The 21,706-nt window shown below is 39.2% G+C and overlaps 2 long non-coding RNA genes across 3 annotated transcripts in view; both read left to right on the forward strand.

Annotated features, from left to right (window-relative positions):
• LOC137977734 (uncharacterized) overlaps positions 1-10,152 on the forward strand; it is a 24,238-nt gene extending 14,086 nt beyond the window's left edge. The window contains exon 3 of one of the 2 annotated variants that reach the window (XR_011117874.1): positions 8,186-10,147. This is a non-coding gene — a long non-coding RNA (uncharacterized lncRNA). Of the gene's footprint in view, positions 1-8,185 lie in introns of both variants that reach the window. The other variant, XR_011117873.1, reaches the window with a different exon arrangement.
• A 3,387-nt stretch (positions 10,153-13,539) lies between these two features.
• Positions 13,540-21,342, forward strand: LOC137977745 (uncharacterized). Its single transcript, XR_011117876.1, has 3 exons — positions 13,540-13,671; positions 16,644-16,675; positions 20,850-21,342. It is a non-coding gene; the product is annotated as an uncharacterized lncRNA (long non-coding RNA).
• The last annotated feature ends 364 nt before the right edge of the window (positions 21,343-21,706 follow it).

The raw sequence follows: 21,706 nt of genomic DNA on the forward strand, positions 1-21,706 counted from the left end.
ACTCTATCTAATACTAGACAATTTTACTTTTGAACTGGTGGTGTCGACGGTATCCCCAGGAATGATTAGGTTCACCAGGAAAAAACCTGTGGCCACTTTATTGACCCTTTGACCCCAAGGAATTACTCTATCTAATGTTAGACAATTTTACTTTTGAACTGGTGGTGTCCAGGCTACCCTCTGATATGATTAGGTTAACCAGTCAAAAACTTGTGTCCTGTCAGTTTATTGACCCTTTGACGCCAAGGAATTACTCTATCTAATGTTAGACAATTTTACTTTTGAACTGGTGGTGTGCAGGCTACCCTCTGGAATGATTAGGTTAACCAGTCAAAAACTTGTGTCCTGTCAGTTGACCCTTTGACACCTAGGAATTACTGTACTGTATCTAATGCTAGACAATGTTACTTTTAACCTGGTGGTGTCCAGGGTACCCCCAGGAATGATTAGGTTCACCAAGCAAAAGCCTGTCTCCCCTTGATTGAACCTTTGATCCCTAGGAATTATTCTGCCTAATGCTAGACAATTTTACTTTTAAACTTGTGATGTCCAGGGTACCTGCCAGAATGATTAGGTTTACCAGTCAAAAAACTGTGTTCCTCCATTGACCCTTTGATCCCTAGGAGTCACTGTATCTAATGCTAGACAATTTTACTTTTGAACTGGTGGTGTCCAAGGTACCCTCGGGAATGATTAGCTTCACCAGTCAAAAAACTGTGTCCCTCCATTGACCCTTTGACCCCTAGGAGTCACTGTATCTAATGCTAGACAATTTTACTTTGAACTGATGGTGTTCAAGGTACCCTCCAGAATGATTAGGTTCACCAGTCAAAAGCCTGTGGCCACTCTTTTGACCCTTTGACTTCTAGGAGTCACTGTATCTAATGCTAGACAATTTTACGTTTGAACTGATAGTGTCCAATGTACCCTCGGAATGATTAGATTCACCAGTCAAAAAACTCTGTCCCTCTATTGACCCTTTGACCCCTAGGAGTTACTCTATCTAATGCTAGACAATTTTACTTTTGAACTAGTGGTGTCCAGGGTACCCCCAGGAATGATTAAGTTCACCAGGGAAAAACCTGTGGCCATTTCATGGACACTTTGACCCCTAGGACTTACTCTATCTAATGTTAGACAATTTTACTTTTGAATTGGTGGCATCCAGGGTACCCTTTGGAATGATTAGGTTCACGATTTAAAAACCTGTGTTCTTTCCATTGACCCTTTAACCTTTAGGAGTTACTCTATCGAATGCTAAACATTTTTACTTTTGAACTGGTGGTGTCCAGGCTACCCTCGGGAATGATTAGGTTCACCAGTCAAAAACCTGTGTCCCCTTCCTTTGACCCTTTGTATTGACTCCTAGGAGTTACTCTATCTAATGCTAGACAATTTTACTTTTGAACTGGTGGTGTCCAGGTTACCCTCAGGAATGTTCAGGTTGACCAGTCAAAAACCTGTGTGCCCTTCAATTGACCCTCTTACCCCTACGAGTTACTCTATCTAATACTAGACAATTTTACTTTTGAACTGGTGGTGTCGACGGTATCCCCAGGAATGATTAGGTTCACCAGGGAAAAACCTGTGGCCGCTTTATTGACCCTTTGACCCCAAGGAATTACTCTATCTAATGTTAGACAATTTTACTTTTGAACTGGTGGTGTCCAGGCTACCCTCACGAATGGTCAGGTTAACTAGTCAAACACTTGTGTCCTGTCAGTTGACCCCTTGACACCTAGGAATTATTGTATCTAATTCTAGACAATTTTACTTTTCAACTCTTGGTGTCCAGGGTACTCTCGGAAATGATTACTGTAGGTTTACCAGTCAAAAAAACTATGTCCCTCTATTGACCCTTTGACCCCTAGGAGTCACTGTATCTAATGCTAGACAATTTTACTTTTAAACTGGTAGTGTCCAAGGTACCCTCAGGAATGATCAGGTTCACCAGTCAAAAATCTGTGTCCCCTTCGATTGACCCTTTGACCCCTAGGAGTTACTCTATCGAATGCTAGACGTTTCTACTTTTGAACTGGTGGTGTCCAGGTTACCCTCAGGAATGTTCAGGTTGACCAGTCAAAAACCTGTGTGCCCTTCAATTGACCCTCTTACCCCTACGAGTTACTCTATCTAATACTAGACAATTTTACTTTTGAACTGGTGGTGTCGAGGATATCCCCAGGAATGATTAGGTTCACCAGGGAAAAACCTGTGGCCACTTTATTGACCCTTTGACCCCAAGGAATTACTCTATCTAATGTTAGACAATTTTACTTTTGAACTGGTGGTGTCCAGGCTACCCTCTGGAATGATTAGGTTAACCAGTGAAAAACTTGTGTCCTGTCAGTTTATTGACCCTTTGACCCCAAGGAATTACTCTATCTAATGTTAGACAATTTTACTTTTGAACTGGTGGTGTGCAGGCTACCCTCTGGAATGATTAGGTTAACCAGTCAAAAACTTGTGTCCTGTCAGTTTATTGACCCTTTGACCCCAAGGAATTACTCCATCTAATGTTACACAATTTTACTTTTGAATTGGTGGCGTCCTGGGTACCCTTGGGAATGATTAGGTTCACGATTTAAAAACCTGTGTCCCTTCCATTGACCCTCTAACCTTTAGGAGTTACTCTATCGAATGCTAAACATTTTTACTTTTGAAGTGGTGGTGTCCAGGGTACCCTCTGGAATGATTAGTTTGACCAGTCAAAAACCTGTGTCTCCTCCATTGACCCTGTAAACCCTAGGAGTTACTCTAGCTAATGCTAGACAATTTTACTTTTGAACTGGTGGTGTCCAGGGTACCCTCTGGAATGATTAGTTTGACCAGTCAAAAACCTGTGTCTCCTCCATTGACCCTGTAAACCCTAGGAGTTACTCTAGCTAATGCTAGACAATTTTCTTTTGAACTGATGGTGTCCAGGGTACCCTCAGGAATGATAAGGTTCACCAGTCAAAAACCTGTGTGCCCTTCAATCGACCCTTTGACCCCTAGGAGTTACTCTACATATATCTAATGTTAGACAATTTTACTTTTGAACTGGTGGTGTCAAGGGTATCCCCAAGAATGGTAAGGTTCACCAAGGAAAAACCTGTGGCCACTTCATTGACCCTTTGACCTCTAGTAATTACTCTATCTAATGTTAGGCAATTTTATTTTTGAACTGGTGGTGTCCAGGCTACCCTCAGGAATGATTAGGTTAACCAGTCAAAAACTTGTGTCCTGTCAGCTGACCCCTTGACACCTAAATGTAGGAATAGTTGTATCTAATGCTGGACAATTTTACTTTTAAACTTGTGGTGTCCAGGTACACTCAGGAATGATTAGGGTTATCAGTTGAAAAACTATGCACCCCCATTCTTCCTTTGACCCCTGGTGTAATGCTAGACAATTTTACTCTTGAACTGGGGGTCTGCCTTACATCGCTAGAAATGATTAGGTTCCCTAGTCAAAAAACTTGTTTCTTTCCATTGACCCTGGAAGTTACTCTAGCTAATGCTAGACAATTTTACTTTTGAACTGGGGGTTTTCCGAGCACCGTGAGGAATAATTTAGTTGACCAAAACAAACTGTGTCCCCTCCATCGACTTTTTGACCCCTGGGAGTTACTCTGTGTGATGCTAGACAGTTTTGCTTTTGAACTAGGTGTGTCCTGGGTACCCTCAGGAATGATTAGGTTTGTCAGTCAAAAAACTTTTTTTTTTTGTATTGACCCTTTGACCCCTGGGAGTTACTTTGTGTAATTCTAGACAATTTTTCTTTTAAAGTGGGGGTGACTCCCAGGTTCCCTGAGGAATGATTAGGTTCAACAGTCAAAACGCTGTGTCCTCTTCATTGACCCTTTCAGCCCTGGGAGTTACTCTTTGTAATGCTAGACAATTATTAGGTTCACCAGTCAAAAACCTGTGTCCCCTGTATTGACCCTTTGATTCCTAGAAATTAATCTATCTCATGCTAGAAAACTTTACTTTTTAACTGGTGGTGTCCAAGGTACTCTTGGGAATGACTAGGTTCACGAGTCAAAAACCTTTGTCCCCTCCATTGACCCTTTGACCCCTGGGAATTACTCTATGTAATGTCAGACAAGTTTGGTCTTTGAACGGGTGGTGTCCAGGGTACCCTCGTGAATGATTTGGGTCACCAGTTAAGAACCTGTGTCCCTTCCATTGACCCTTTGACCCCAAGGAGTTACTCTATCTAATGCTAGACAATTTTACTTTTGAACTGGTGGTGTCCGGGGTAGTCTTGGGAATGATTAGGCTCACCACTCAAAAACCTGTGCCCCCTCCATTGACCCTTTGACCCCTAGGAATTACTCTATCCAATGCTAGATGATTTTACTTTTGAACTGGTGGTGTCCAGAGTACCGTCGGGAATGATTAGGTTCACCAGTCAAAAAACTGTGTCCCCTCCACTAAGCCTTTGACCCTTAGGAATTACTCCATCTAATACTAGACAATTTTACGTTTAACTGGTGGTCTTTCAGGGTACCCTCGGAAATGATTACTTTCACCATTTAAAAAATTGTGTTCTCTCCCTTAACCCTTTGACCCCTAGGAGTTACTCTATCTAAGGGTAGACAATTTTACTTTTCAACTGGTAGTGTCCAAGGTACCCTCCGGAATGAGTACGTTTACCAGTCAAAAACCTGTGGCCACTCTTTTGACCCTTTGACCCCTACGAATGACTCTATCTTATGTTAGACAATTTACTTTTGAACTGGAGTTGTCCTGGGTACCCTCGGGAATGATTAGGTTCACCAGTCAAAAAACTGTCCCCCGGTTGGTGTCCAGGGTATCCTTGCGAATGATTAGGATCACGAGTTAAGAACCTGTGTCCCTTCCATTGACCTTTTGACCCCTAGGAGTTACTCTATCTAATGTTAGACAATTTTACTTTTGAACTGGTGGTGTCCAGGGTACCCTTGGGAATGATTAGGTTCACCAGTCAAAAAACTGTCCCCCTTCCATTAACCCTTTGATCCCTAGGAATTACCTAATCAAATGCTAGACAATTTTACTTTTTAACTGGTGGTGTTCAGGTACCCTTGGCAATGATTACGTTCAGCAGTCAAACACCTGTGGCCTCTCCATTGACACTTTGACCCCTAGGAATTACTCTATCTAATGTTAAACAATTTACTTTTGAACTGGTGGTGTCCTGGGTACCCTCGGGAATTATTAGGTTCACCAGTCAAGAAACTGTGTCCCTTTTATTGGCCCTTTGACCCCGAGGAATTACTCTATGTAATGTCAGACAAGTTTGGTTTTGAACGGGTGGTGTCCAGGGTACCCTCGGGAATGATTAGGGACATGAGTTAAGAACCTGTGTCCCTTCCATTGACCTTTTGACCCCTAGGAGTTACTCTATCTTATGTTAGACAATTTTACATTTGAACTGGTGGTGTCCAGGGTACCCTTGGGAATGATTAGGTTCACCAGTCAAAAAACTGTCCCCCTTCCATTAACCCTTTGATCTCTAGGAATTACCTAATCAAATGCTAGACAATTTTACTTTTGAAGTGGTGGTGTTCAGGTACCCTCGACAATGATTACGTTCACCAGTCAAAAACCTGCAGCTCCTCCATTGACCCCTTGACCCCTAGGAATTACTCTATCTAATGTTAAACAATTTACTTTTGAACTGGTGGTGTCCTGGGTACCCTCGGGAATTATTAGGTTCACCAGTTAAGAAACTGTGTCCCTTTTATTGACCCTTTGACCCCTAGGAATTACTCTATGTAATGTCAGACAAGTTTGGTTTTGAACGGGTGGTGTCCAGGGTACCCTCGGGAATGATTAGGGACATGAGTTAAGAACCTGTGTCCCTTCCATTGACCCTTTGACCCCTAGGAGTTACTCTATCGAATGCTAGACATTTTTACTATTGAACTGGTGGTGTCCAGGGTACCCTCAGGAATAATTAGGTTCACCAGTGAAAAAACTGTGTCCCTTCCATTGACCCTTTGACCCCTAGGAGTTACTCTATCTAATGCTAGACAATTTTACTTTAGAACTGGTGGTGTCCAGTGTACCCTTGGGAATGATTAAGCTCACCAGTCAAAAACCTGTGTCTCCTCCATTGACCCTTTGACCCCAAGGAATTACTCTATCCAATGCTAGATAATTTTTCTTTTGAACTGGTGGTGTCCAGAGTACCCACGGTAAAGATTAGGTTCACCAGTCAAAAAGCTGTGTCCCCTGCATTAACCCTTTGATCCCTAGGAATTACCTAATCAAATGCTAGACAATTTCACTCAAAATTGAACTGGTGCTGTCCAGGTACCCTCGGGAATAATTAGGTTCACCAGTGAAAAAACTGTGTCCCCTCCATTGACCCTTTGACCCCTAGGAGTTACTCCATTTAATGCTAGACAATTTTACTTTTGAGCTGGTGGTGTCCAAGGTACCCTCGGGAATGATTAGGTTCCCCAGTCAAAAACCTGTGGCCCCTCTATTGACCCTTTGACCCTAGGAATTTCTCTATCTAATGTTAGACAATTTACTTTCTAACTGGTTGTGTCCAGAGTACCCTCTGGAATGATTAGGTTCACCAGTTAAAAACCTTTGCCTCAGCAGTTACTCTGTGTAATGCTAGACAATTTTACCTCTGAACTGGGGGTGTCCCAGGTACTCAGGAATGGTTAGGTTTATCAGCGAAAAACCTGTGTTCCTTCCATTTACCCTTTGATCCCTGTCTAATGCTACACAGTTTTACTTTTGAACTGGGGGGTGTCCCAAGTATCCTCAAAAACAATAATTATTAGGCTTGCCAGTCAAAAAAACTAACCCTTTCATTGACTCTTTGCCCCTGGCAGTTATTCTTTTTAATGCTAGACAACTTTACCTTTGAACTGGGGGTGTCCTGGGTACACTCAGGAATGATTAGGTTTATCAGTGGAAAACTATGTACTTTGACCCCTGGGAGTTACTCTCTCTAACTCCAGTTGATTTTATTTTTGAACTGGGGCGTCCTGCGTACCTTGGGGAATGATTAGGTTCACCAGTCTGAGAAACATGTTTCGTCCATTGACTCTTTGACCCCTGGGAGTTACACTGTCTAAGTCCAGACAACTTTACTTTTGAACTTGAGGCATCCTGGGGAGCCTGAAGAATGATTGGGTTTAGCAGTGCAAAAATATGTTTCCTCCATTGACCCTTTGATCCCTGGGAGTTAATCTGCCTAACTCCAGACGATTTTATTTTTGAATTGAGACATCCTGGGTACCCTGAGGAATGATAAGGTTCACTAGTCGAACAAATATGTTTCGTCCATTGACCCTTTGACCCCTGGGAGTTACTCTATTTAATGCCAGACAATTTTGCTTTTAAACTGGGGACTTCCAATAAAGCCTGAGGAATAATAATTGGGTTTAGCAGGCCAAACATTATTAGCCCTTCACTGACCCTTTGGCCCCTAGGAAATATTCTGTCTGATGCCAGACTATGTTTCTTTTGAACTGGGAGTGTTGGGTGCCTGAGGAATGATTCGGTTCACCGGTTATCAAACTGTCTCCTCTGTTGACCCTTTGACCCCTGGGAGTTACTCTGGACAGACAATTTTACTTTTTAACTGGGGGTGTCCCGAGGAGCGTAAAGAATAATTGGGTTAACCAGTGAATAGACCGTGTCCTGTCCCTTCACACTTTGACCGCTGGGAGTTATTGTGCCTAGCGCCAGACAATTTTACTTTTTAACTGGTGGCGTCCTGGGGAGCCTGAGGAATGCTTGTATCAGTCAAAAAGAATTTTCCCTCCATTGACCTTTTGACCTTTGATAGTTACTCTGTCAAACACCAGATGATTTTACTTTTGAACTTGGGGCATCCCAGGAAGCCTGAGGAATGATTGACTTCACCAGTTGAGAACTATGTTCACTCCATTGACCATTTGACCCCTAGGGGTTGCTTTGTCCTGTTGAGCCTAAGGAACAATTGGGTTTACCAGTGAATAAACCGTGTCTCCTCCATTTTACCTTTTGATCCCTGGCAGATACTCTGTCTAATGCCAGACGATTTTACTCCTCGACTGGGGAGTCTTGGGGCACCTGCACTCATTCATGAAAGATAATATTAATACTCAAAGATAAATTTTGTATGCCCACACGACCATGTTATATCCTCTATATTTAAAGGGTTAAACAAATGTTTGACTCTGTTAAATAATTTTAATTGTTCTCTGCAGGATTGGAAGTTTACTTGTCGCCGGTCGAAGGACAATCTTACAAGAATAATGATTAGCGTACTTGTTTTTCAGTGCGGACCAAAAACAAAGAAACTAAGGAAGGAGAAATGTTAGCTTTAAGTGCTACTATGACCAAAAAGTCAATTCTTCCTTTTCTTTGGATTTCAAAACAATGTTAAACACCAAGTTTTAAGCCTTGAGTCAAAAAAGACTCCTGTTTATTTTAACTGGAAGTTTCCTATATAATGGTTAGCCATTGAAAACTTTAAAATATTGAGAAAGCTGGATCGAGGAGAAAATGACGTCAGACTCACTCGTTTAAGAATTCAATGCGTGTCTACGCAGTTGAATTAGTATGGAGTACGGTGAAATTTTAAGCTAGGGAGTAAATGACGTCACTGTCCCTAGATCCAATTCTATGAGGCCAAATCAGTCAGTTTTGAACGTGAGTAATGGCAGACCGTGAAATCTGAAAACTTACACCTAAAGTAAACAGCCTTTGGATAAAAATCAAAGCTCAAAATTTTGCAATTCGGGTGTTAAGCAAACACACTTTCAAAATCTGAAGGAAAAAAGCAAGTAATCTTTTATCATAGTTTACCGTATCAAGTAGCATTTTTACAACTTCCGTACTCGTTTCATCTTGAGTTTCACCAACCAGATGTAGGGGGTTACAAAGGAGAATAAGGCTCTGTTTGGTGCCCTTTCTATAAGGCTGGACCACAACACCACAAGTTTTGTGCCCTCTTGCCCCCTTCTGTGTCGGGGGTGGAAGCTGAATAATAAGTAATGCATAATTGGGTCTGAAAACGCCGGAATAATGAATAGCGCAGTTATATGCCAGTGGAATAATGAATAACAACAATGAATAATGAGTAACCTACAAAAATTTAAAAGGAATAATGAATAATTCGAACAAAACACACAAAGAATAACGAATAATCGACGTCCAATTATTCAGCTTCTACCCCCGATTCTGTGTTACTCCTTGCAAATAGTGTGTGGGTCCTTTGATGTCTCACAGTGTGGAATTTAAGATAGGGCCTATAGCTTATTGTCCTTATGAGTCCTTATTAGAGAAGACTTGATAGGATAACTATCAGCAGATTTGATTACAAAGGCAGTACCTTCTCCTGAGCCGTTTAAAGACCCTGACTGGTGGTCTGACCATCTTTTATCCTGCGCCCTCCTGCACAGATCCTGAGTGTTGGTCTGGCTCGGGCTTGAATTTGCAATAAACTGAACCAATTAGTCTGCAGTGGTATGCTTGGTCTCGTTAACGATTTGATGAGGCATCATTTGCATGAACGAATATACGAAGTTTAAAGTGCAAACTTTGAATGCAATGTTCGAAGTTACTAAATCATAGCTTGTGCGGAAACTGTGATAATTCTCTGAATTACCTTAGTTTCCCTTACCTAAGATATTAATCATTTTCACCTTTTGCAAACATTTGTTTCCATTTTATATCAAAGTATATCTTTTCGTATGTGAGATATTTAAATCACAATCGAGTCTTCCGCCCGTTTATACTTCGAAGACTTTTTTTCCTTTTTCCCTGCACTCCTTATTCCAGTAATTTTTTCCTATAAAACGAACGAAAACTATAAAGTTATTATCAATAACGTCTATTTTATTTATACTAGCTTGCTGTACAGTATTATTGTTCCTACCCTATTGTTAATTTTGAATATGATGTGAAGAGATCGAAGCATTCAACATTGCATTGTTTATTTTTCATGCCTTTGTGCAAGATATGAAATTGTTATTTTCGGGAAAGCAGGGAATCCACTTGATGACCACTCACCTTCACCAATTCCCAATGAAATTTTGCTTGCAAGTGGTTGGCAAAGAACCCTCTTCATTTGTTTCCGGTTGACTGGGCGGGCTCGGAGCAAGCAAGGCTTTTGCTAATTTTTCGCTTTCCTTTGTTAAAGTCAACAAAATAATCCTTGTAACTTTATGTTAACTAGCGAGAGAAATGTTCAAAATGGACTAAAAGCGATGGAAAAAATGAAATGATGACCGCTCTATTACGAAATGCGCATTATCATTTTCACCCAGGCAACCATGCGGAAGTGTTTGGACCAGAAATTTTCCCTTCGGATATATATGAGGTCTCGGGAATCGGGTCAGATTTAGGAACAAAGCTGAGTTTTTTAATCGAATGAAAAGCGCCCCTGGTTTAATTAATAGCGCTGAAAACGTTAATAAACCAATTCAGCCATTTTCACAATATACCACAAGAAACTAGATCCCAAGAGGAGAATCTTTGTTGACATCATGGTATCCTTTTTTTTTTATTTTATACCATACGGGTTTGCACACACAAGGTATCATTTTATTTTCAAATTCACTCCAAAAGGTAAAAGAACTTGCTAAACCCGGTTCAATAAACAATTTTAAGCCTTAAGTTTTCATAGCGAGCCGGTTATTAGCCAAAAAAACCTAATAAATTCTTGAGTGGCAAAAGCGTTAATGATTTCATACATTTTTTGTAAAAACTCGAATTTTCTAAGCATCATTGTTCAGAGATTATCTGGTACATCGCGTTCAACTTATGAGAGATACCTCATTATGTATTCAGGTACTTTATTCTTAGCTAAGGAATGAGAAAACCATACCCTTACTGTACCCTCGTGCCTTGGGAATTAGTCCTCCTCATTCCACACTATTTGTTTGCACTGGTCCCCACAATGTCAATATTAGAGAGTTTTACATTCAAGGAGGAGAACGAGTACGAGATTTGACTGCCCATTTTTAGCGAAAATACTTGGAAGATTTATAACCCGGACGATTAATCTTACTCTTTCTTAGCAGTGTAGGTTGCTCAGTTATTCTTATTACTGGTAGCTGAGCCTTTTTGCTGATGGAAAAATGCCAAAACTGCCACCGTGTTGTTGACTTGTTTTGACACGACGACATTCTTGCAAAACGTCGTACTGTACTGCAATGACGCCGCTATCACGTTTTTCCCGCCAAAATGAGGCTGGTTAGCGCGCGCTCACTGTTGTTCTATGAGAAGATCTCGTACTCGTAGTCGTTCTTGTCCTAGAATCTAAAGCCCAAATACCGCGTCAAAGTGTTGGTTTACAGAAAAGAAAAAGCGAGCACTGGGAAGTTTATTACTGGTTCCGAAAAGTTAATTAAGTGTTAAAAGGTAAGACTAGTCTTCCTTGCATGTCGTCACATTCTCTCTTTACTTTTTCACTGATTTGACAGAAGGTAAACTTCAAAGGTCCCCACAATGCTGAGTTCGCTGTGTACAGTTGTGTGTGTGTTTTTTATTATTATTATTACTTATGTTGTTGAACTTTATAATGTTGGCGGTGATTCTCAAATAAATGCGAAAAACCGTAATTTATGACTAGCATCTTTTTCCAGCCGAAATTGCAAAAGGTTGAAAATCAAAGGTGTTCTTCAGTCATTTTTCACTTTGCTAGCTAGCAATAAGCTTAATATCGTCACTGTGGTTAAAAAAAGAGAGATATCGGGCCTAACGTAAGTTTTGCCGGTAAGTCCCCACAACGTGTAATCAAAGTGTAATCACCTGGTTCGCTATTTTGCACTGAAACCCGAATTCGGAAATTTTGGGTTAATAGCTACTGTCAACATAGTATCTCAAGTCCCCGTAATATTGGTTGCAGTGTAAAGTTAAGGTGTTTTGCTTGCTTTAAACGAAATCAGAAGGCTGGTAATTACATTTTATGATGGAAGAGCTTTTTCGATTAAATAAACCAGTTCACAATTATAATAAATGACTCTCTACAGAGTCTAAAACAGACTATTCTGTTGTTCTCGCCATTCGTTTAATTGTACAGCGATCATGACGTTACCAAACGAATTTCAGTTTACAACCAAACAAGAAGTTCGTTGTAAGAAACAACACAGCTTCGTTAAAATATGATTAAGTAAAAAAAAGGATGAAATCTGACGTATTTGGATGCCAATCTGGGTTATAGAATAATGAATGTAAAGCTTCAAGAGTCGTGTAATCTGTGCAAACTCAAATATGGCGGTCCATTCACGATCATTCACGGCTGAAACTCTATTTGACAAGAATTGTTAAAAAATTCAGGAAAACCTTAAAGGAGCAATACCTTCAGTAATATTAATAGGCCTAAAGCTAAAGCTTTCTCTGAACACGATACTGCAGTTTAAGACACGAAAGTTTGGTGAAAGCTTAAAGCTTACGCAAGGTGTGCGTTTGCGAGTTGTTGTTTCATCAAGATAGCGAGAAAGTGGCTCTATCAAGCTTTGTTGCCGTGGTTCGTTTGTGAAGAGTTTCAAATTAATAGCTGAAGGCAGATTTTGGTAAAATTTATTTGCCTTTTTCGTTGGCAGAAAGCCTTATTTTTCGCTGTGTCGATGTCCCCACAACGAATTTGCTCCGGTAATCCCTACGTGTCAAATGTAAAACCAACGGTAGTTAAGCGTTTATTACACAAAATTTAGTTTGCTGCTGTGTTAAATTTTTCCAGTTGCTTTAATCGAATCAGGCTAGCAATAGCCATTTTTGACTCAAATGCTTTCTTAGAAAGGACTGAAAACGCTCATAATTACCAAAATGACGTTCAAACTAAACTTTCGCGCGGTTTTCCACATAAAACAAACCACTCAGTGAAGTCAGTGTTGCTGTTATTTTCTTTTGCAAGCTTAAGAATTGGTTACAACATAACTGAATTTAAACCTTTTACAATGAAACAAAGAAATTTGATTCGGAAAACAAGTAATCAAGGCTTCTCTTGACCAATAAAATATGGAACAAGGACCAAATCTGTTCTGAGTATTAAAGGAGGCAAATATGGCCGTCATGACGGCCCTCGACGCTTGAACAATGATTTGTCTGACAAAAACAACCCTTTGAAGGTGAATGACCAAACTCTAAGATTGTGGAAAGCTCTTCCTCGATGTACTTGTATCTAAAATGCAATTTTTGGAGGTTATTAACCATTAACAATAATTATTCAGCAACGAAGTGAGCTGCGTTGCGAGTTTTAATTAGGTTAGGCTTATTTTAGCCAGATCTGTTTTCTTGGGCTTCATAGTCGATTTAATTGCTCATCATATATGTTTCTTTAGACCTTGAAAATTTATTTCATTTTCAAAGCTGACCTGCTGATGTGCATTTTCTTTAAGAAAGTGTTATCTCTAAATGTCCCCACAACTCCATTTTGTGTAATATCTCTGCGACGTTCATTTTCTGGCATGAAACACGAAATCAGAGAATTTTTATCAAGAGTTCTGAAGTCCCCATAATGTTGTTGGTTGCTGTGTAAAGATATAACACTTGCTTTTCACGAAAGCATAGTGATGATGACTGATAGAAGAGCTTTTTCGTCTAAAGAAAGCTGTTAATAGCAACTGATGACTTTCGACGGAGTTATAGAACGAGTTGTTCTCGTCATTCTTGATCATTAATATTACGTTACCGAAAGTTGGTATGTGACTGAAAAACAAGAAGTTTGATCCAAAAGAAAACTAAGGTTTGTTAAAATGTGATTACATACGAAACAAGCACGAAATCAGACGGGTTTTGATACAATCTGGTTTGGAGAAATGAATTTAACCGCTGTGAAGGAGCAAATCAGTCTTTGAGCAACTGAGGACTATAAATGCATGTATGGCGGTAAATGCTTGTACGCCATTCGTTTGACATTAATTGTTGAGAAATTCAAACAACCTTAAATGAAGCTGATCTTCTAATTCAGACGAACGAGGAAAGCTCGTCCTCGATGTACTTCCTACACTGAATCGGATTCACAAAGGTTTATTTACAATTTAGTGAAGGTGTGAGCTGGGTTGCGAGTTCTTGCAGGTTCTTGTTATGTTAAACTTTACGGCGCCCGGTTTTTCTAAAGCCGATTAACCTAATCCAGGACAACAGCATTTGGGAGTAGAGAAATAAACTCCTTGGTTAATTTTTACCCTGGAATTAGCGTTAATCCGCTTTTGAACAACCGGGCTTTTTTTCTAGCCTGTCCCCACAAGGCACTTAGTGTAATCTCTGCGTTAATTTTCTTTTGATGAAACCTGAATTCTGAGATTTTAACTTTAGTGTCAAGTCCCCGTAATGCAGTTGAGTGCTGTGTTAAATGTATTTTCCGCAGCAACGAAACTGCACGAGAAAGTTCAGTGTACGATTTATTCACTATTCACTCATAACTTCCAAGTCTTGCCTCTAAAAGTTTAGCAGTTTCGGGAAGTTAATCAAATTAACTGTCCCAGTTATTCTCAAACTTCAACAAATGAAATAAGAAGTTTATCCTTTAAGAACTTGTTTCAAGGCTTTACTACAGCATATAATCAATGTTAGTTTACTAACCAACTATTATAAATGGTAAATGGTAGGGTAGACTTTCACATACCGGACAAAAGTGGCGGGAGACAAAGGACCATTGTTATTCCACAATTAGGCCTCGCTAATTAGGTGTTGTTAAGTTGGGGATGCAGGGATGGCGCAATGGTGAGTGCACCCGCCTCCCACCAATGTTGCCCGGGTTAGATTCCCAGACTCTGCGTCATATGTGGGTTGAGTTTGTTGGTTCTCTACTTTACATCGAGAAGTTTTCTCCACGTACTCTGGTTTGCCTTCTCCTCAAAAACCAACATTTGACTTGATTTGCGTTCATTGTTAATTTCAGTTTACAGCGTCCCCAATAGACCTCTTTAGCTTGTACATTTTGTTTTCCCATTTCAGACCACGTGATGTTGTCAAGGGAATTTTCCTTTTGTTTTTTCATAAGTTATGCGTACATATTCACGTGCCTAGGACGACAGTTGAAAGAAAGTTTTCCCTAGAGTAACATCACGTGGTCTGAAATGGGAAAACAAAATGTACAAGCTAAAGAGGTCTATTAGTTCTCCAGCTCTTGAACGACTTGACACTACTTTCCTTTTTTTTCGCTTTGTTCTTTTGTTTTGTGGACATTAGTTATTTTGGATACGGTATATGAAAGACCAGCCAAAATTTGTCACTATGTGGCCACCTCATCCTTTAATTTTAATTAAATTGAATCCATTCAAATAATTATCACATTTCACATGAATTATTGCAATCTCTTTGCTTGGATCTTGAGGTTGCTAAAATACCTAGGACAGGTGACCTTGCTTAATTTAAACTCGCTATCTTTTGGTGTACCTGTAGTTGCATCTGTAAACTTAAAGAACACTAGTTGGTTCCTTTTATTTATAAACCTTGTAAAGAATACATCTTATAGTATGTTGCTTGTTTGTTCTTTATCAGTTCATGTGAAGAAAGGAGTTGCCAGTAATTGCTTTGGTTGCTGTGGAACCATCCCCTGAATGAGCTAATTTTATTTTTATGACCTGGGTTCTTAAGAGTTTCTCTGTTGGTTATAAGAAAAATAGAAAACCTAAATCAACCATGGGTGGAGAGATTTGTGAGCTGATTTATAATGACCAACTTACTGAATGTTACTTGTATTTATTTTCGATTGGCCATGGTGGTGCCCCACGCTTGAGCAGTGGACTTTGGTGAGGGCTACAATGTATGTACCAGAGGTCACAATCCTGTCAATATATTTTTGCAAAACTGTGAAAAGCATAAGGGATCCAGTTTTGGTCAAAAGCATCTATCAATTCTTTGATAAAGAAACTGTACAAAAGCAGTTTGCCCTAAGTGGCTGACAAATCATAACAAAAATGTTATAAAACTCAAAAAAAAGTTGTGATGGAAGCAAAGTGACCTATTACTCTCTCTTTCTTTTTTTTGTTGGAAACCAAGATCATTAAAAAATGATGAGAAGGCATAATTTAACCCATGGATGCTTAAAGTACCCATTGACAAGTAAAATCTTACCATAAGTCTCATTCTTTGGAATCAATGGGCTAAAAGTTATTACAAGGCTCATAACATGTGTAATCCTGCCATTTTGTCATGTTATTTTGCACAAGATGGGCCTTCACTGAAATCATTTTTTTTAATAAATCATCTTTGTCTTCATATGAGACCAGCATAACATTACAGTGTATATGGATCCTCATCAAAGTTGTCAACCAGAAATAACAGTGATCAAAGATCCTAGGAATACCAAGTTGCAAACAATGCTCTAATTGACTTGAATAAGGGAGAAAAATCAAGAAGAATAGGAAGGGATCTCTAAAAATAAATGCATGTATATATGTAAAACAAGAAACAAGGTTAGGATTTCCAGCTTCTGTAAAATAATATTCCAGCGTATCAAATGTTTGTTGGAGACTACAAAAAATCCCTTGTAGTTTTCAAGGTAAAAATAAACAAAGTCATTAACAATTATTAGCTAACAAATATACAGATTTCAACGAAAATTAATATTTTATTGCATGTACAAGTACTTTCACCCCACAGCTCTTTGTTTTTGTGATTCTCCATGACACAAGGTCCTCTGCTACAACAGCCTTCTTCACTTGCTTTCTTGTAAAATCACTATTTTAATGTTCTTCTCTTGTCTTTTAGTTCTCCAAATACCACTCTGCCTTCTTTCTAAGGTGAGCAAATTTTTTAATGCAAAATTACTATGCGATGGGATAATGACAGCAGACTGAATGCTTTGCTCATTTCCCACTCCAGGAGGCAAAGGTGATGATTTCCATCATATTCCCAGCCTACTGGGGGTGATTCACACTGACTTGTGCATTAGACATAGGAATTAAGGTGACTGCACAGTTTTTAAGCACGTATACATTGTACTTCCATTGCTGACATATTTGTGCAGCTTTTGCCTGGAAGCTCAAACTTGGTCACTAATGAGTACCACCACAAAGATTTTTGACAGTTAATGTGTTCTGCAAGCTGTTACCATGGTAATGCATCTAGATTGAAACAAGGCCTAGAGGATGCTTCTACTTAATAATTATTTGCCAAAGGCGAGGTAAATATCCATGAAGAAAAACCGAGACAAAGTCAAGATTTTTATTCACCGAGCCTGATATGAATAATTGTTTTAGTATAATTATATATTACACTGTAGGTGATTACTTGAAAACTACCGGTATACATTTTCTTTAAAAGTCTTAATTTCTTTGTCTGTCACCTTGACAAAAGGGCTTAGGTGATTATCGTGTAATAATCACCTCAAGGGCAACCAATCAACACAAAGAATTTTCAATAATCACCTGGGTAAGAATATTATACACTGTACTTATCCTTATTATGCAAAATTCACTCATACATTTTGGCAGCATTTGCTTCCTAAAGTTGACTCCAACCAATTTCACCACTTTAAAAAGACCTTCTTATTAGAAGTTTTAAAATTAATCGAGTGTCATAAAACCAAAACCAAAGTTATTACTGTGGCCAATCAAAAAGGACAGAGGCAATCCAGTAAACCAATCAAAACTTGAAGTAATTACACGTAGCCGGCACAAAGTGCAGGAAAATGTGCATGCGCCAGCCCCGAATGGTTGAAAGTGGCGTGAGAACTTGAACCAATCACTGCGTGAAGTAATGCAATTAAGCAAACCAATTCACTAAATACTTTCAAGACTCAATTGAAAACTGCCCTATCACGCGTAACAGCAATGCTATGGTACCATGTGAAACACCAATTATTTTGCACCACGCATCTCATACTGCGCATAACATTGCGACTTCATAGATGGCGGCAAAGCCGCTTTTGCTGTTCAAGAGCTTTTACGTGCAATCATGATAACTCTTCTCGGTTAGAGACGGTACCTACTAATTCAAAGGTATTTTTGCACGGTTTCCTGAATATGCGGGAAAACCAGATCTTAACAAGTGTTATTGAAATCCAAAAAGAAAATTGGGGGTAACCACGCATTTTTCGAAGATAATTAATCAACAACATTTGTAAAAAGCTCAAAAATACAAAGCAATGTATGGCTTTCTTTGCCAAATTGAAATTTCATTATCTCTGAAAAATACATGGTTACCCCCAATTTTCTTTTTGGATACCAAGAGCACTTATTTAGTTCTCCTTTCTCTGCCTAGTTTTGAACCGCCGAAAAATATCACTGTATTAAGAAGCACCGCCAACAGGAAATCCGAGTATTTCGAGATGCGCAGAATGTATGCGCAATAACAATAGTAGGCACCGTCCTTAAGAAGGTGTTGTTTTGGAACTCGCCCCAGTCCTCTCACAGAAATTGATCACTTTGCCATCCACTCATTATCGTGTTGCAAAGAAACGAGTCCGAGTATTTCTAGATGCGCAGATTGTATGCTCAATAACAATAGTAGGCCACCGTCCTTAAGAGGTGTTTGTTTTGGAACTCGCGCCCCGTCCTCTCACAGAAATTTGATCACTTTGCCATCCACTTCATTATCGTGTTTGCAACAAGAACGATATCATGTGACTCCCCTCTTAAACGGTTTTAATTTCACTCGTAATAGGTACGCACGAAAGACGTCTATGGGGGGGGGGGGTGGGGTGGGCGTTTTAAGGACATACGGTCTCTTCAAAGTTGGGTAGTACGAAGTTGTCAGTATTTACCTATAACCAATAATGCATTTGGTGATACTGTAGCATCCAATTTGCTTACATTTCTTTGAAAGATTGAGCAATTTGAAATCACTTTCTTAAAGATTATAGCCCAGACAAACTAGCAGTTTGTATTCAGTAGCTTTTGCTATATAACAACAATTTTTCCGGTTGATCTAGTTTCGAACGCTTCTCGGAAAATTTGGTAAAAACACTTAGAATAAAGGGCATTTCAGCGCGAAAACAAGCATGGTGACCCATCTTTTTATTGCATTTTTTAAATGCCCTGTGTATGAATATCCTTGTGCCAAGTTTGAAAAAAAATCTGGATAGTATGTCATTTTCATGGGAATTACCTTAACAAAATGTGCCCACTATTCTGATGCATAGGTCACAATTGGCAACATGAATGCTCTCCAAATCACCCTACAGGTATATTTCTAGGCTTTGTAAGTTATTGCTTTTACTTTGCCACTAAAATGCTCAATTTTAATGCTCCTTCCCCACTTAAATGCTTGTCTCCCCCCTAAACAGTTACTAAAATGAACACTAACTAAAATGCTCACTTCGTGCACACTATACATAGGCTGATAAGGCAGGAGTGTCAGTGAATGTTTTTAATTTGAATATTAACACAACTGTAGTTAGCGTCACAAAAACGTACAACACAAGTGATTAGTACGGCAAGTTAACAATATATGATATTTGAAATGTAAGTGACGGAAAGTTATTCTTTGTTGTAACAGTAGTTATTGCTGTTTTAGGAGTAAAGTCATTAAAGATTTAAAGATTTAAAGATTGCAACATAGGTGATGTTTCAATGTAATCTTCTAAGGATTGTTCTCGTCGGTTTTGTCGTAAAACTGTCATTTTCTCTGAGAAAATATTTTTCTGCCTACATCTATCTTGGGGACTTAAAGGGTGACGTTTTAAATCCTAAATTGAACTTTTTGAAGAAAAATAAGCCATCAAGTCAAATATTATTTGCTTAAAGTTAAAGCATACCTTTTAAGATGAGTTGTTGTGAGCATTTCTTGGGTTTGGATCAACATGATTATTTCAAAGATTAAAAGACAACGAAAATCTCTGCGACACAGCCATTACCGGTGGTCTACCGGAGGCAAAAACCAACAGACTGTTGACCATAAGGGACATTAATGGCTCACTCGTCTCAAATCTTGTAGCCTCTGTCCACGGTCTCTCTTCTCTGCCCCCTCAGTCGATGGACGCAGAGAAGAAAGAAATTGGGAACGAGGTTGCTCTAATATGATGAAGGTGGAGTGGCTCTTTTTCCATCGTTCGTTTATTTCATTCATTGCGGATTCATAGAATTTAATTCTGTAGCATAGTCGCGGTAGGAATGTTCTGGGGTAATCCACAAATTGTGGAAAAAATCAACGCATTCAGTACCCTGTTTTGATGAACTCGTAATTCAAAAGCACCATGAAACAAGACCAGTATCATTCAGCATATGGGCTCCAAACTTAAGCCAGTGGTGGCTGAGTTTCTTTAAGAGAGAATTTTTTAGTATAATGTTTCGCGTTAGTTGGTACCGTTTTATGCTTTGTTCGTTTTATGTCTTTATGCAAGTTTAAAACACGGGTCACATTCCACAGGCCACTCGTTACAGATCATTGTTTTTACCCAAAGCAATTCAAAACCTTCAACTTGGCTAACTTAGGCCTAAACATTGTTTATAGGCCTAATGAGGTCTAATGAGGCCCAAGTTTCGAATTAGTAATGGTTTTGTAAAAGTGAGCCGTGAAAAGTGGCCTGCACTTTAAATCTGTCGGAAGAACAGCCCACAGTGTTTTTTAAAGGCACTAGATGAAATAGAAAGTCAAATACACATAAGACGCTCTTTTTCTTTCGTCGATTCACTTATATTCCAGTAACCTCCATTATAGTAAACACTTAAATTTTTTCCTTGAGTGGAAGTCCATAAGAACCTGAAAATTCCTTATTGACTCTGAGCCTTTGAGGCTTCAATTTCCACGAGTACTGAAGAATTCTAACGCATCCAGTATGGCAGTTAGGATAGGGATTCATATGCTGTTTGCAGCTGTTTATCGGTCATTCCTATAGAATTCCAAGCTTCTTAAGTCTTGCCTTTTTTGCATATGTGGAAAATTCCCAAAAAGAACTGGGAATTCATTTCACAGGGATTGAATTGCACTGGTGGTTTTCACAATTTATATTAAAGAAGGAATGTTTTATTTCAGATGACTGGAACCAGGTGCAACTCCTGAAAGCGACTTAGGAACGACATTATGGTATCGCATAAAACACCAGTTGGAGCTGAAGAAGATAATGTCCCAGATCTCTGGAAACGAGCAAAATCACTCAGTCTACAGATACGAATCTCTCTCTACTGTGACAAATTATGTCTACCAATTTCCTTGCTCAGCATTCATAGGAAAGCTTCTTGGATATCAGATGTCATATCATCAGTTACCCTCTCCAAGACAGTGGGTTTGTCAAGCCAGTGTCAGAGGGCTTCACAAAAGGACTCTATTCAAAGGATCTACTTGTAACCAGGAGGAATAAATGAAAGATGGCAATGGACAAATGCCTCGCTGTTGGAGCTATACTTAGTGACTTCCAGAAGGCCTTTGATACTGTTTAATTCTTAAAACTCTACTAGCTAAGCTATATGCGAGCAGAGGAAGTTGCTATGTATCTTTATGTAAGAGAATAAAAATGACATGAAATGAATAAAACTTATCGCAATAATTGATATTCCAGACTCCCTCCATCAGTGGTTTATATTGAATAAATTATTTAACCGACAGACAGCAATATACAGAGATAAACATCCCAATATCTGACTTCCTACTCAGTTCAAGGCGGCATGATGACTTTCCTGACTGTGCATGGAATGTTTCTTTATATGTTCGCAGATGAAATCACAGTTTACACTACTGGTTCAAATGTTGACAGAGCTAGTGCTTTCTAAATGACTTGATGACACATATGTTCAAGTTGAGCTCTATAAACTAATTATCCACCCTTCAAAGACTGAAGTCAGGATATTGAAAAGACAGAACTTTGTAGGCCCAATGCAAACCTTATATTTTAG

The sequence above is a fragment of the Montipora foliosa genome, chromosome 1, assembly GCF_036669935.1.
Source record: "Montipora foliosa isolate CH-2021 chromosome 1, ASM3666993v2, whole genome shotgun sequence".
NCBI lineage: Eukaryota > Metazoa > Cnidaria > Anthozoa > Scleractinia > Acroporidae > Montipora > Montipora foliosa.